Here is a 13,638-nt window from a genome sequence, read left to right as displayed (position 1 = left end):
AATTTCGATTACAAATACGACATTTCTTTTTCCCCAACCCAATATATATGTTCCCTTATTTCCACACAAAAAACGATTTTGTTTGAGGACTTACAAAAAGACATCAGAAAATCTGACTTTCATCAGATGTTTACAATTTTTATTGACGCCATTGTAGATGTTTAACATAAGAATGGTCACTTGTAATAACTTATGAAATCAGCGATGGTCAAACTACCATTCTCTGTGGCCGAAGAGGACCAAAAGAAGAGAGCTATCCCAAAAGACTAGTAAACAAGTCGGAATACCGGAAGCTCGCGCTTCGGGTATAAAGGTTTTGTGTTCATCTTATGTAAGACATTTCAACGCACATTTTTCTATCCGTATATAGCTACAAATCCAACATAATTTCCGATTTACTTCTTATATCTATTTGAATTAGGCACTACCCGCAAAGTTCATTAGCACGCATATATTATGTACCTGCATACACATATGTCTGGTTGACAAATAACTAAAAAACTAAAACTAAATAATTCTCTGCGACCCAATTCATAAGAACCCATTTCCTTGTGGTATTGACGAATTGATATGTGAAGATGACGTCATGCAGGTTATAGAGTGCTGGAAATTCACGAAAAATTGTGAAGTTTCACCCCCTATAACTTTGTTAATAATGGTTGGATTTTCTTCAAACTGTGCACTATATTCTTCATTAAGCGCATGCCAAATTTTGTACTCCGGGAATGAACATAAGGGGGTGCCGGGTAAATTTCTAAAATGTGGAAATATACTATTATTAACTTTATTTGTGCAGATATCGGAACCGGATATATTTTGAGGCCTAGATTTCGTAGAGATGCACCACTGTGATTTTTTTCAGATTTTTCGGTTGGCTAAGTTCTGAAAACGAAACCTGTTACACTTTTTGGGGGTCATATTTTGAGCCCTCACTCCCCTACGTTTCACCAAACATCAAATATTGAACCAGTTTCGAAAAGTACTAATTGAGACCTTTCATTTGATACCCCACATGGCTACATTCTGTGAAAAAAAAAATTTGCACCCTCCATTAAAATGTATGGGGAGCCCCCCTTAAACTCAACACAAAATGGCGCCACTTACTGCATGTAAAGGAAACACCAGATTACATACTCTCACCAGTTTTCATGACAATCGGTCCAGCCGTTTCCGAATAAATCGGGTGTGACAGACAGACAGACGGCCTGTGAGGAGTGGCCAGATCTCCCATCAGGCGCGACCCCAGCTGGCGGATTGGGGCATACCTATTGATGTGTAAATATGTGTTCATGCACTTTTCTGTTCTGACTGTGCATGGGCTAGTGTTTGCTCATCTCTGATGCGCGGACCAAAATGGCTATGGGAAGAATTCCCAGAACATGAAACCACCATGGAAGACGAGAGAAGGAGGAAACTTACGGTGTAGGGGCTCGGAACCCCAGTACCGGCGGCTTTTGGGAGTGGGCAAGCGGGCTCCCGGTCGTCGATATCCCTCGACCGCAGTGCCTCGGTGGTGGCCAACTTGGGCACCTTGGCATATGATGTTACAAGTGATTTGAATCTGGAGAAGGAAGTATTCAAGCGAAGTACGACCTTACCGAGAGCACCAATAACAAGACCAAACAAAGATGAACTGAAGGCAGATTCTTGGACGATAAAAACCGTGACAACACCCACCGCATATGTTCAAGATGCTCGACAGCAGGAGGTGCTCCAGGAACAAGGAAGAGATCCATTCAAAAGAAGCTCATCAACTTTGAGATCTCCACCAATGCCAAAGACGATGAAGGACAAAGTACAGGCAAGGTCAATAAACGCCAAAAGTGAAGGACCGTGCAAAAGGGGTAACCCTGCCGGGACTTATAGGGAACAGAGTCCCGATTTCGAGGAATTATCCTTTACCCAGCTTGGGGCAAAAATAGTTGAGCTATCCAAGTTTATCAAGGACAAGCACAACGTGCACCAAGCCATGAAGAATATGGTGAGGGCTATTAGAGGCGCCTAAGAGAAAAAAAGGCGGACAGGAAATCCTGAAAACCAACACCAACAGGCCAGAAGGAGGAAACCGTACAGCGAATCTAGGAAACTCGACCAGCGTTGCGAAGCCCAAGACCAGCGAAAACGATGGATGGACTAAAGTTACCAACAAAAAAGCGGAACGAAAAGCAAAAGTACGAACTCGTCCAGATGTAATTGTTATCTCCAGTAAGGCCAATTTGTCCTACGCGGAGATACTCAAAAAGGTCAAAGCGGATCCTGACCTGAAAGATCTGAGCGGAAATGTAAACCGAATCCGAAGAACCCAGAAAGGGGATCTCATGTTCGAGCTGAAAAGATCCAGCGTGGGCAAAACTGCTGACTTTCGCACTCAAGTGAAAAACTCACTTGAGGAGAATGCCGCAGTGCGTGCCCAAAAACATGAGATCAATATACAATTCGATGAAGTAACATCGAAAGAAGAAATTTGTACTGCTCTGAAGGAGCAATTCAAGTTGAAAGAACTCACCGACGAGTCAGTTGTGGGCTTGCGAAAAGGCTATGGTGGTACTCAAACGGCCACAATACGAGTACCAGCGGAGGCAGCACAGATGTTGTTGGCTGCCAGAAGGGTTCGGATTGGATGGGAACAAATTTCACTGAAGAGGTGCTTTAAATGCCTTATGTTTGGGCACTTCGCGAAGACATGCACCAGCAGCATTGATCGATCCGATCGATGCAGAAGGTGTAGGGAGAAAGGCCATATTGCCAGAGAGTGCAATAGGGACCCCAAATGCCTACTGTGCGAAGTAAAACAGGGACAGGATAACGGGCATATTGCCGGAAGTGGTAAATGTCCAGAATTTAGGAAGGCGCTCACTGCAATGAGAAAATGAGGTTTATCCAAATAAACCTCAATCATTGCAGGGTCGCTCAGGATTTATTTGAGCAGGCCACGTTCGAATCTGAGATGGAAATCGCCATCATAAGCGAACCATATAGACACCGTCACGGTGGCATATGGGTCAAAGATTCGACTGGTGGAACGGCGATATGGGCTTGCGGTCGACAGGCCATACAATGTACTGCAAGTCAAGCAGGCAGTGACTTCGTGTGGGCGAAAGTAAGTGGTGTATATGTATGCAGCTGCTACGCCCCGCCAAGTTTGACACTATCTGAATTCGAGCAAATGCTTGATAATCTTGTTCTCGACGCGAGGTGACGTAGTCCAAAGGTGATTGCTGGTGATTTCAATGTTTGGGCCCTAGAGTGGGGTAGTAGGGAATCAAATGCTAGGGGGCGCAGTTTATTAGAAGCTTTTGCGCAGATGGACATAGTTTTGGCCAACGAAGGCGCTGTAAACACCTTTCAGAAAGGGGGGTCAGGCTCGGTTGTAGACCTGACCTTTGTCAGCCCTTCGCTGGCGCGTGGTATGTCCTGGTGCGTCAGTGAACGCTACACCCACAGCGATCACCAGGCAATCTTCTTAGAGACATGTGTCGAGCCACAGGCCAAAGAGCTATCATGCCCGAAACCGAGAAAGATTTCAGGCTGGTCTGCAAAATCTTTGGATGAGGAGACCTTCATAGAGGCGTGGTTAGATCAGCCTGATAAAGCAGGCACCTCTACGGAAAGAGCCGTCCATCTGGCTCAATGCATTGCCAAAGCGTGTGACGAGTCCATGCCTAGAAGTTGTTGATTCCCCAGTAGAAGACCAAACTACTGGTGGAATGATGAACTGACCGGCATTCGATCAGCCTGCTACCGAGCCAGAAGAGTGGCTCAGAGGGCGGTAGGTAGAGTCGAACAGGGACAAAAAGAGCGCGCCTATAAGGCAGCTCGCAAAAACCTCAAGCTCGCCATCCAGCGAAGCAAGAGAGAGTGCTTTAGGGAGCTCTGCTCAGAAGCGAACATAAACCCGTGGGGGAATGCCTACAGAATCGTGATGGGACGATTTAGAGGCCGTTCATCTCCGCAGATCACGTGTCCCACCCTCTTGCTAAAAATCATCCAGGGGTTATTCCCCCAGCAAGAGGAGAGCACCGACATATTCCAACCACCTCTGAATGTGGCAGCAATTCCTCCAGTCACCAGGGACAAGCTGTTGGATATCTGCGGTAGAATAGGAGACAACAAAGCGCCGGGCCTGGACAGAGTACCGAATAAGGCCCTTAAGTTTGCCGTGAAATCCAGACCGGACATGTTCGCTGAGTTGTTCGAAGCGTGCATGTCCGAGGGGATATTTCCAGTGGCATGGAAGCGGCAGAAGTTGGTACTTCTGCCTAAACCAGGTAAACCTCCAGGTGAACCATCCTCATATCGACCCATATGTCTCCTGGACACGATGGGGAAAATGCTAGAGCGGGTAATCTATAATAGATTACTCCCGGTTGTTGAGAGCCAAGGCGGCCTTTCGGATCGGCAGTATGGGTTCCGTAAAGCCAGATCAACCATTGATGCCATCAAATTGGTTACTGGCTTGGCCGAAGATGCAATTCACGGAAAGGGTAGTACTAGCAAATATTGCGTGGTAGTAACCCTGGATGTGCAAAATGCATTCAATTCGACCAATTGGAATCTAATTCGGAAATCTGTAGCGAAGGTTGGTATTCCCACCTATCTCGCTGCTATCGTCGATAGTTACCTAACTGAAAGGAGGCTCTGGTATGACACCGATGACGGACCCCAGGAGAACGTTGTTTCCGCGGGTGTCCCACAGGGCTCCGTATTGGGCGCACTACTGTGGAACATCATGTACAACGATGTATTTAATCTTCCTCTTCCGGGGGAAGCCACAGTGGTGGGTTACGCTGATGACATAGCGCTGGTTGTTGTCGCAAAGCATCTCGAAGATGCTGAGTTATACTCAAGTGAAGCAATCGATGCTGTTAAAAGTTGGCTAAAGAGCTCTGGTCTGACACTTGCGGAGGAAAAAACGGAAACGGTCCTCATCACGAAGCGCCGGAAGAGAAATTATGCCTGTATTAGAATCGGGAATCATATCATCACTTCCAAGCCGACCATCAAATACTTGGGAGTGGTGATAGACAGGAAGCTTAGCTATAAGCAACATGTGCGGTATGTTTGCGACAATTCATCCACTGCAAGTATGGCCCTGGCAAGGATGATACCGAACGCGTGAGGCATACCTCTAGGTTGCTTATAGCCAGGGTGGTAACCTCGATCATGCTCTATGCAACCCCAGTTTGGAGAGAGGCGTTGTGGATGTCAGGAAACGCTACCAAACTGAGTTCAATCTACAGGAGGACAGCACGGAGGGTATGCTCTGCCTTCAGGACTGTCTCAGATGATGCAGCATTCGTCATCTCTGGAATGATGCCGATTGACATCTTGGCAGATGAGATGGCGAACATATACAATGCAAAGCCAACCTCTTCCTCATCGCGGACGAGGAAGACTGAAAGGGAGAGATCCATAAATAGATGGCAAGAGCGGTGGGAACGCTCGGGAAAGGGCCGGGGGACGCACAGGCTCATTCCTGCCATCAAGGAGTGGTTGGAGAGACGACACGGTGAGATTAATTATAATCTCACCCAGTTTCTCACGGGGCACGGAGGATATCTTCGATACCTTCACAGGTTTAAATTGGAGACCTCACCCGATTGTCCAAATTGCGATGGAGTCCCAGAGCACCCAGAGCATGTATTCTTCCACTGTCCGAGATTTGTGGAAGAAAGGAGGAATCTAGAGGAGACTCTAGGGGAGGTGCTGGTACCAGAAAATCTGGTGCCGAAAATGCTAGCACATGAAGAGAATTGGGATGCGGTAAACTCCATGATCGCATCTATCCAAAATAAACTGCGAAAAGCAGAGGAGAGGAGAAAAACGCGGTCACGTGCGCCGCGTATAGAAGAAAGGTGACAAAGCTAGAGTGAGCTGACTCGCCCGTGATGTAATACCTTATGGTGGTTCCACGGGGCAGGGAGGGAGTCGGGGGTGGTTTTAGTGGGTAAAAATCCCACACGCTGGTGTGTCCAGACCAGTGTCTTTTTGAAGATTTCCACTTCCTGAACAAAAAAAACAAGTCGGGAAACCGGAAGCTGTACGCTTCAGGTACGAAAGGTTTTGTGTATTTCTTAGTACGTAGCACGTAATATATGCATATATTACGTGAGAATATCCACTTTCGGATGATATTGACATTCATAGTCTTGAATTTGCAAAGAAGCGACAACTTTGACGTATTATAACTTTGTTAGTAATAGTACGATTTCCGCCAAACTTGGTGAGATCATGCTCAATGTTATACTCTATATTGATTTCGAGATTTCGTGGTCCTAGCATGAACCTAAGGGGGGTTTTGAAACGAATTACTAAAAATTATAGTAATATACTATTATTAACTTTATTTGTGCAGATATCAGTGTGGAAGGTATTTCGGAGCCCAGGCACCATATAGTGGCAGCCTCTTGATTTTTTTCAGATTTTTCGGTTGGGTAGTTTCTGAGAATGGCCCCCGTAAAGGAATGGTCACTTTCAACCCCCCGCACTCCCCACCTTTCCAAGAAATGTCAAAACTAAGACCAGCTTCGAAAAGTACTAACCGAGACCTTTAATTTGATACCCCACATGACCATATTTTATGAAAAAAAAATTACACCCCCCTTTTGCATGTATGGGGACCCCCCCCCTTAAATTCGTCGTAAAAGGATGTAATTCACTGTATGCGTGAGCGTTCACAGTTTCCAGCTTTCCACCAAATTTGGTGTCAATCGCTGCAATCGTCTCCGAGAAAAATGCGTGTGACGGACAGACAGACAGACAGACGGGCAGACAGACAGAGTGTGAGGAGTGGCCAGATCTCCCATCAGGCGCGACCCCAGCTGGCGGATAGGGGCATACCTATTGATGTGTAAATATGTGTTCATGCACTTTTCTTTTTTGACTGTGCATGGGCTAGTGTTTGCTCATCTCTGGTGCGCGGACCAAAATGGCTATGGGAAGGATACCCAGAACATAAAACCACCATGGAAGACGAGAGAAGGAGGAAACTTACGGTGCAGGGGCTCGGAACCCCAGTACCGGCGGCTTTTGGGAGTGAGCAAGCGGGCTCCCGGTCGTCGATATCCCTCGACCGCAGTGCCTCGGTGGTGGACAACTTGGCCACCTTGGCATATAATGCTACAAGTGATTTGAATCTGGAGAAGGAAGTATTCAAGCGAAGTACGACTTTACCGAGAACACCAATAACAAGACCAAACAAAGATGAACTAAAAGCAGCTTTTTGGACAAAAAAAACCGTGACAACACCCACCGCACATGTTCAAGATGCTCGACAGCAGGAGGTGCTCCAGGAACAAGGAAGAGATCCATTCAAAAGAAGCTCATCAACTTTGAGATTTCCACCAATGCCAAAGACGATGAAGGATAAAGTACAGGCCAAAAGTGAAGGACCATGTAAAAGGAGTAACCCTGCCGGGACTTATAGGGAGCAGAGTCCCGATCCGGAGGAATTACCCTTCACCCAGCTTGGGGCAAAAATAGTTGAGTTGTCCGAGTTTATCAAGGACAAGCACAACGTGCACCAAGCCATAAAGAGTATGGTGAGGGCTATTAGAGTCCTCTATAATAGATCACAGATGGAGGAGAAGAATAATAACAACACGCCGAACCCCGCTGTGCCAACAGTATCACAAGCGACCCAAGTGACGCCTAACCGTTCTACCATCGAATCCCAGCGAAATAAGCGAGTACGTGAAAAAGAGGGGGATCCTTTAAGTAATCAGCAGGCGCCTAAGAGAAAAAAAGGCGGACAGGACATCCGGAAAACCAACACCAACAGGTCAGAAGGAGGAAACCCTACAGCGAATCTAGGAAACTCGACCAGCGTTGCGAAGCCTAAGACCAGCGAAAACGATGGATGGACTAAAGTTACCAATAAAAAAGCGGAACGAAAGGCAAAAGTGCGAACTCGTCCAGATGTAATTGTTATCTCCAGTAAGGGCAATCTGTCCTACGCGGAGATACTCAAAAAGGTCAAAGCGGATCCCGACCTAAAAGATCTGAGCGGAAATGTAAACCGAATCCGAAGAACCCAGAAAGGGGATCTCATGTTCGAGCTGAAAAGATCCAGCGTGGGCAAAACTGATGACTTTCGCACTCAAGTGAAAAACTCACTTGGGGAGAATGCCGCAGTGCGTGCCCAAAAACATGAGATCTACCTTCAATGTAAGGATCTCGATGAAGTAACATCGAAAGAAGAAATTTGTATTGCTCTGAAGGAGCAATTCAAGTTGAATGAACTCACCGAGGAGTCTATTGTGGGCTTACGAAAAGCCTATGGTGGTACTCAAACAGCCACAATACGAGTACCAGCGGAGGCAGCGCAGATGTTATTGGCTGCCGGAAGGGTTCGGATTGGATGGGTTGTCTGCCGTTTAAGGGAACAAATTTCACTGAAGAGGTGCTTTAAATGCCTCATGTTTGGACACTTCGCGAAGGCATGCACCAGCAGCATTGATCGATCCGATCGATGCAGAAGGTGTGGGGAGAAAGGCCATATTGCCAGAGAGTGCAATAGGGACCCCAAGTGCCTACTGTGCGAAGTAAAAGTGGGACAGGATAACCGGCATTTTGCCGGGAGTGGTAAATATCCAGAATTTAGGAAGGCGCTCACTGCAATGAGAAAATGAGGTTTATTCAAATAAACTGAATCATTGCAGGGTCGCTCAGGATTTACTTGAGCAGGCCACGTTCGAATCTGAGATGGAAATCGCCATCATAAGCGAACCGTATAGACACCGTCATGGTGGCATATGGGTCAAAGATTCGACTGGTGGAACGGCGATATGGGCTTGCGGTCGACAGGCTATACAATGTACTGCAAGTCAGGCAGACAGTGGCTTCGTGTGGGCGAAAATAAGTGGTGTATATGTATACAGCTGCTACGCCTCGCCAAGTTTGACAATGTCTGAATTCGAGCAAATGCTTGATAATCTTGTTCTCGACGCGAAGGGACGAAGTCCAAAGGTGATTGCTGGTGATTTCAATGCTTGGGCCCTAGAGTGGGGTAGTAGGGAATCAAATGCTAGGGGGCGCAGTTTATTAGAAGCTTTTGCGCAGATGGACATAGTTTTGGCTAACGAAGGTGCTGTAAACACCTTCCAGAAAGGGAGATCAGGCTCGGTTGTAGACCTGACCTTTGTCAGCCCTTCGCTGGCGCGTGGTATGTCCTGGTGCGTCAGTGAACGCTACACCCACAGCGATCACCAGGCAGTTTTCTTTGAGACATGTGTCGAACCTCAGGGCAAAGAGCTATCATGCCCGAAACCGAAAAAGATTTCAGGCTGGTCTGCAAAATCTTTGGATGAGCAGAGCTTCTTAGAGGTGTGGTTGGATCAACCTGATATAGCAGGCGCCTCTACGGAAAGAGCTGTCCATCTGGCTCAATGCATCGCCAAAGCATGTGACGCGTCCATGCCTAGGAGGTGCGCATTCCCCCGTAGAAGACCAAACTACTCGTGGAATGATGAACTGACCGGCCTTCGATCAGCCTGCCACCGAGCGAGAAGAGCGGCTCAGAGGGCGGTAGGTAGAGTCGATCAAGTGCAGAAAGAGTGCGCCTACAAGGCAGCCCGCAAAACCCTCAAGCTCGCCATCCAGCGAAGCAAGAGGAAATGCTTTAGGGAGCTCTGCTCAGAAGCGGACGTAAATCCGTGGGGGAGAGCTTATGGAATCGTGATGGGACGATTTAGAGGCCGTTCGTCTCCGCAGATCACGTGCCCCGCCCTCTTGTTGAAAATCATCCAGGGGTTATTCCCCCAGCAAGAGGGGAACACGGACACATTCCAACCACCTCTGAATGTGACAGCAATCCCGCCAGTCACCAGGGACGAGCTCCTGGAAATCTGCGGCAGAATAGGAGACAATAAAGCACCGGGTCTGGACGGAGTACCGAATAAGGCCCTTAAGCTTGCCGTGAAATCCAGGCCGGACATGTTCGCTGAGTTGTTCGAAGCGTGCATGTCCGAGGGGATATTTCCAGTGGCATGGAAGCGGCAGAAGTTGGTACTTCTGCCTAAACCAGGTAAACCTCCAGGTGAACCATCCTCATATCGACCCATATGTCTCCTGGACACGATGGGGAAAATGCTAGAGCGGGTAATCTATAATAGATTACTCCCGGTTGTTGAGAGCCAAGGCGGCCTTTCGGATCGGCAGTATGGGTTCCGTAAAGCCAGATCAACCATTGATGCCATCAAATTGGTTACTGGCTTGGCCGAAGATGCAATCCACGGAAAGGGTAGTACCAGCAAATATTGCGTGGTAGTAACCCTGGACGTGAAAAATGCAATTCGGCCAATTGGAATCTAATCCGGAAATCCCTAGCGAAGGTTGGTATTCCCGCCTATCTCGCCGCAATTGTCGATACTTATTTAACTGAAAGGAGGCTCTGGTACGACACTGATGACGGACCGCAGGAGTACGTCGTTTCCGCGGGTGTCCCGCAGGGCTCCGTATTGGGCACACTACTGTGGAACATCATGTACAACGTTGTTCTTAATCTTCCCCTTCCGGAGGAAGCCACAGTGGCGGGTTACGCTGACGACAGAGCACTGGTTGTTGTCGCAAAGCATCTCGAAGATGCTGAGTTATACTCAAGCGAGGCAATCAGTGCTGTCAAATGCTGGTTGGAGAGCTCTGGTCTGACGCTTGCGGAGGAAAAAACGGAAGCGGTCCTCATCACGAAGCGCCGGAAGAGAAATTACGCCTGTGTTAGAGTCGGGAATCATATCATCACTTCCAAGCCGGCCATCAAATACTTGGGGGTGGTGATAGACAGGAAGCTCAGCTATAAGCAACACGTACAGTATGTTTGTGATAAATCATCCACTGCCAGTATGGCCCTGGCCAGGATGATGCCGAACGTGGGAGGGCCACGGCATACCTCTAGGTTGCTTACAGCCAGGGTGGTGACCTCAATCATGCTCTATGCGACCCCAGTGTGGAGCGAGGCGTTGCGGATGTCAGTTAACACTAGCAAACTGAATGCAGTCTACAGGAGGACAGCTCTGAGGGTATGCTTTGCCTTCAGGACTGTCTCAGATGATGCAGCATTCGTCATCTCTGGAATGATGCCCATTGACATCTTGGCAGATGAGATGGCGAATATATACCATGCGAAGCCAACCTCTCCCTTATTGCAGACGAAGAAGACTGAGAGGGAGAGATCCATAAAGAGATGGCAAGAGCGGTGGGAACGCTCGGGAAAGGGTCGGTGGACTCACAGGCTCATTCCTGCCATCAAGGAGTGGTTGGAGATACGACACGGTGAGGTTAATTATAATCTCACCCAGTTTCTCACGGGACATGGAGGATATCTCCAATACCTTCACAGGTTTAAATTGGAGACCTCACCCGACTGTCCAAATTGCGATGGAGTCCCAGAGGACCCAGAGCATGTATTCTTCCACTGTCCGAGATTTGTGGAAGAAAGGAGGAACCTAGAGGAGACTCTAGGAGAGGTGCTGGTATCAGAAAATCTGGTGCCGAAAATGCTAGCACATCAAGAGAATTGGGATGCGGTCAACTCCATGATCGCATCAATTCAAGATAAATTGCGAAAGGCAGAGGAAAGGAGAAAAACGCGGTCACGTGCGCCGCATATAGAAGAAAGGGGATTAAGCTAGAGTGAGCTGACTCCGCCCCGTGATGTAATACTTTATGGTGGTTCCGCGGGGCAGGGAGGGAGTCGGGGGTGGTTTTAGTGGGTAAAAATCCCACACGCTGGTGTGTCCAGACCAGTGTCTTTTGAAGATTTCCACCTCCTCAAAAAAAAAAAAAAAAGACAGACAGACAGACAGACAGACAGTAAACCGATTTTAATAAGGTTTTGTGTTTACACAAAACCTTAAAAAGACGGACAGACGGACAGACAGACACCGTCTCGATTCTAATCAGGTTTTGTTTCACACAAAACCTTAAAAATGGCTAAATTGACTGTGAATGACCATCCCAGTCATCTTCAGACCATTGTATTGGAGGATATTATTGTCCTTAAGATCAATCAGCTTTTAAAAATACCCCCTGTCATCTCTCACCGCCAGTTTCCAATATGATTAACAGGAAGATGGTTTATGCGTCCAAAACAATAAAATTCGTTACTTCTCTCTATTATTGGAGATTTCAACTTGCTGCCATTTTGTTGCAATGCTTGCCCATTTTAGGCACTAAAGTACTGTTTGGTAAGCATTTGTAGGTTAGTCGAAAATTAGAACCTCGACGCTTCAAGTATGAAACCTTTTGTGTATTAAAATGTACAACAGTTCCATTTGTAATGTATGTATATGCGCTTAATATGTTAAACCATTCATTGTGGTGTGGTAATCATATTCAATCTTGGGTTGCAGAAAATTTCCACAAAAGGGGCAAATTTTGACATATTAAACCTTCGTTAGAAGAATTTTCTCGAAACTTGGGAGTATCGTCATAACTTATATTATAACAAAAATTTTATGAATGTAGGATTAGCTAGTATATAATATAGTACTAAATTATTATTAACATTAATTGAGGCCTATATATCGACCTTTTATTTGGGGCGTATATATCGACCAGGAGAAGCTTCATATCCTCTCCAGAGTTTTCTGTCGAAAAGTTTATACAAATGGGCCCGTGCAATAAATGATCACTTTCTAGCCCCCGAAGTTCCCCATTTTCAACTGTTCGAAGAATTTAATTTGCAAAAGGAAAAAAACAAGATGGGGAATATATCTTATTTTAACTTTAGCTTATTTCTTTATCCCGACAGCCTACATCGATTATAAATCAGCCTTTGACTCCACATCGCATTCGTGGTTGCTACAAGTGCCATGCTTGTACAAAATCAACCCGAATGTGGTTCTTCTTCTGAGGAGAAAGATGAAGAATTGGAGCACGAACCTATCGATATCCTCACAAACATCAGGGGAGATACCAATCAGGCGTGGCATTTTCCAAGGCGACTCTCTAAGCCCACTGTGGTTTTGTTTGGCTTTGAATCCGCTATCCCATCTTTTGCATGAACCAAATACGGGTTCCAAGTCAAGCATGGCATATTGTCGAAATGTACATTAAGCCAATTAATGTATATTGACGACATCAAATTCTATGCCAAAGACGAGAACCGACTTCGCTCCTTGCTGGACATCACCATCCAGTTCAGCAGGGATATTGGCATGCAGTTGGGTTTGGAGAAATGTCGCATAAAAATAATTATTCGGGAAAACACACCGACAACGAAGGATACAGCCAAAATAACATCCGAATTGAGGGTATGGATTCGGACGACATGTACAAATACCTCAGCATATTGCAAGCAACAACACCTGCTGTGGCAATAATTAAATCTAAGTTGCTGGGGGAATTTGAACGGCGTCTGGATCTTCTGGCGTCCAGGAAACTGAGCTGTACGGGAAAAATAAAGTCATGGCAATCAACACCTTCGCCATTTCCGTCCTTCTATCCACTTTCGGTGTGATACAGTACAGATTTAGCATCTGTCAATAGACGGGTAAGGGTAGTTCTTGCAAACAACAACATCCACAATAGAGCTGCCGGAAAATTGAGGATCACTATCCCACGTCATCAGGGAGGAAGAGGGGTACTTGATTTAAAAACGTTGCACTACAATCAAGTGCATTCTCTTCCTGAGTTTTTCTA

This window comes from Hermetia illucens, chromosome 3, assembly GCF_905115235.1.
Source record: "Hermetia illucens chromosome 3, iHerIll2.2.curated.20191125, whole genome shotgun sequence".
Taxonomy (NCBI): Eukaryota; Metazoa; Arthropoda; class Insecta; order Diptera; family Stratiomyidae; genus Hermetia; species Hermetia illucens.
The sequence above is the reverse complement of the archived record's forward strand: the minus strand, read 5'-3'. Positions refer to the sequence as shown.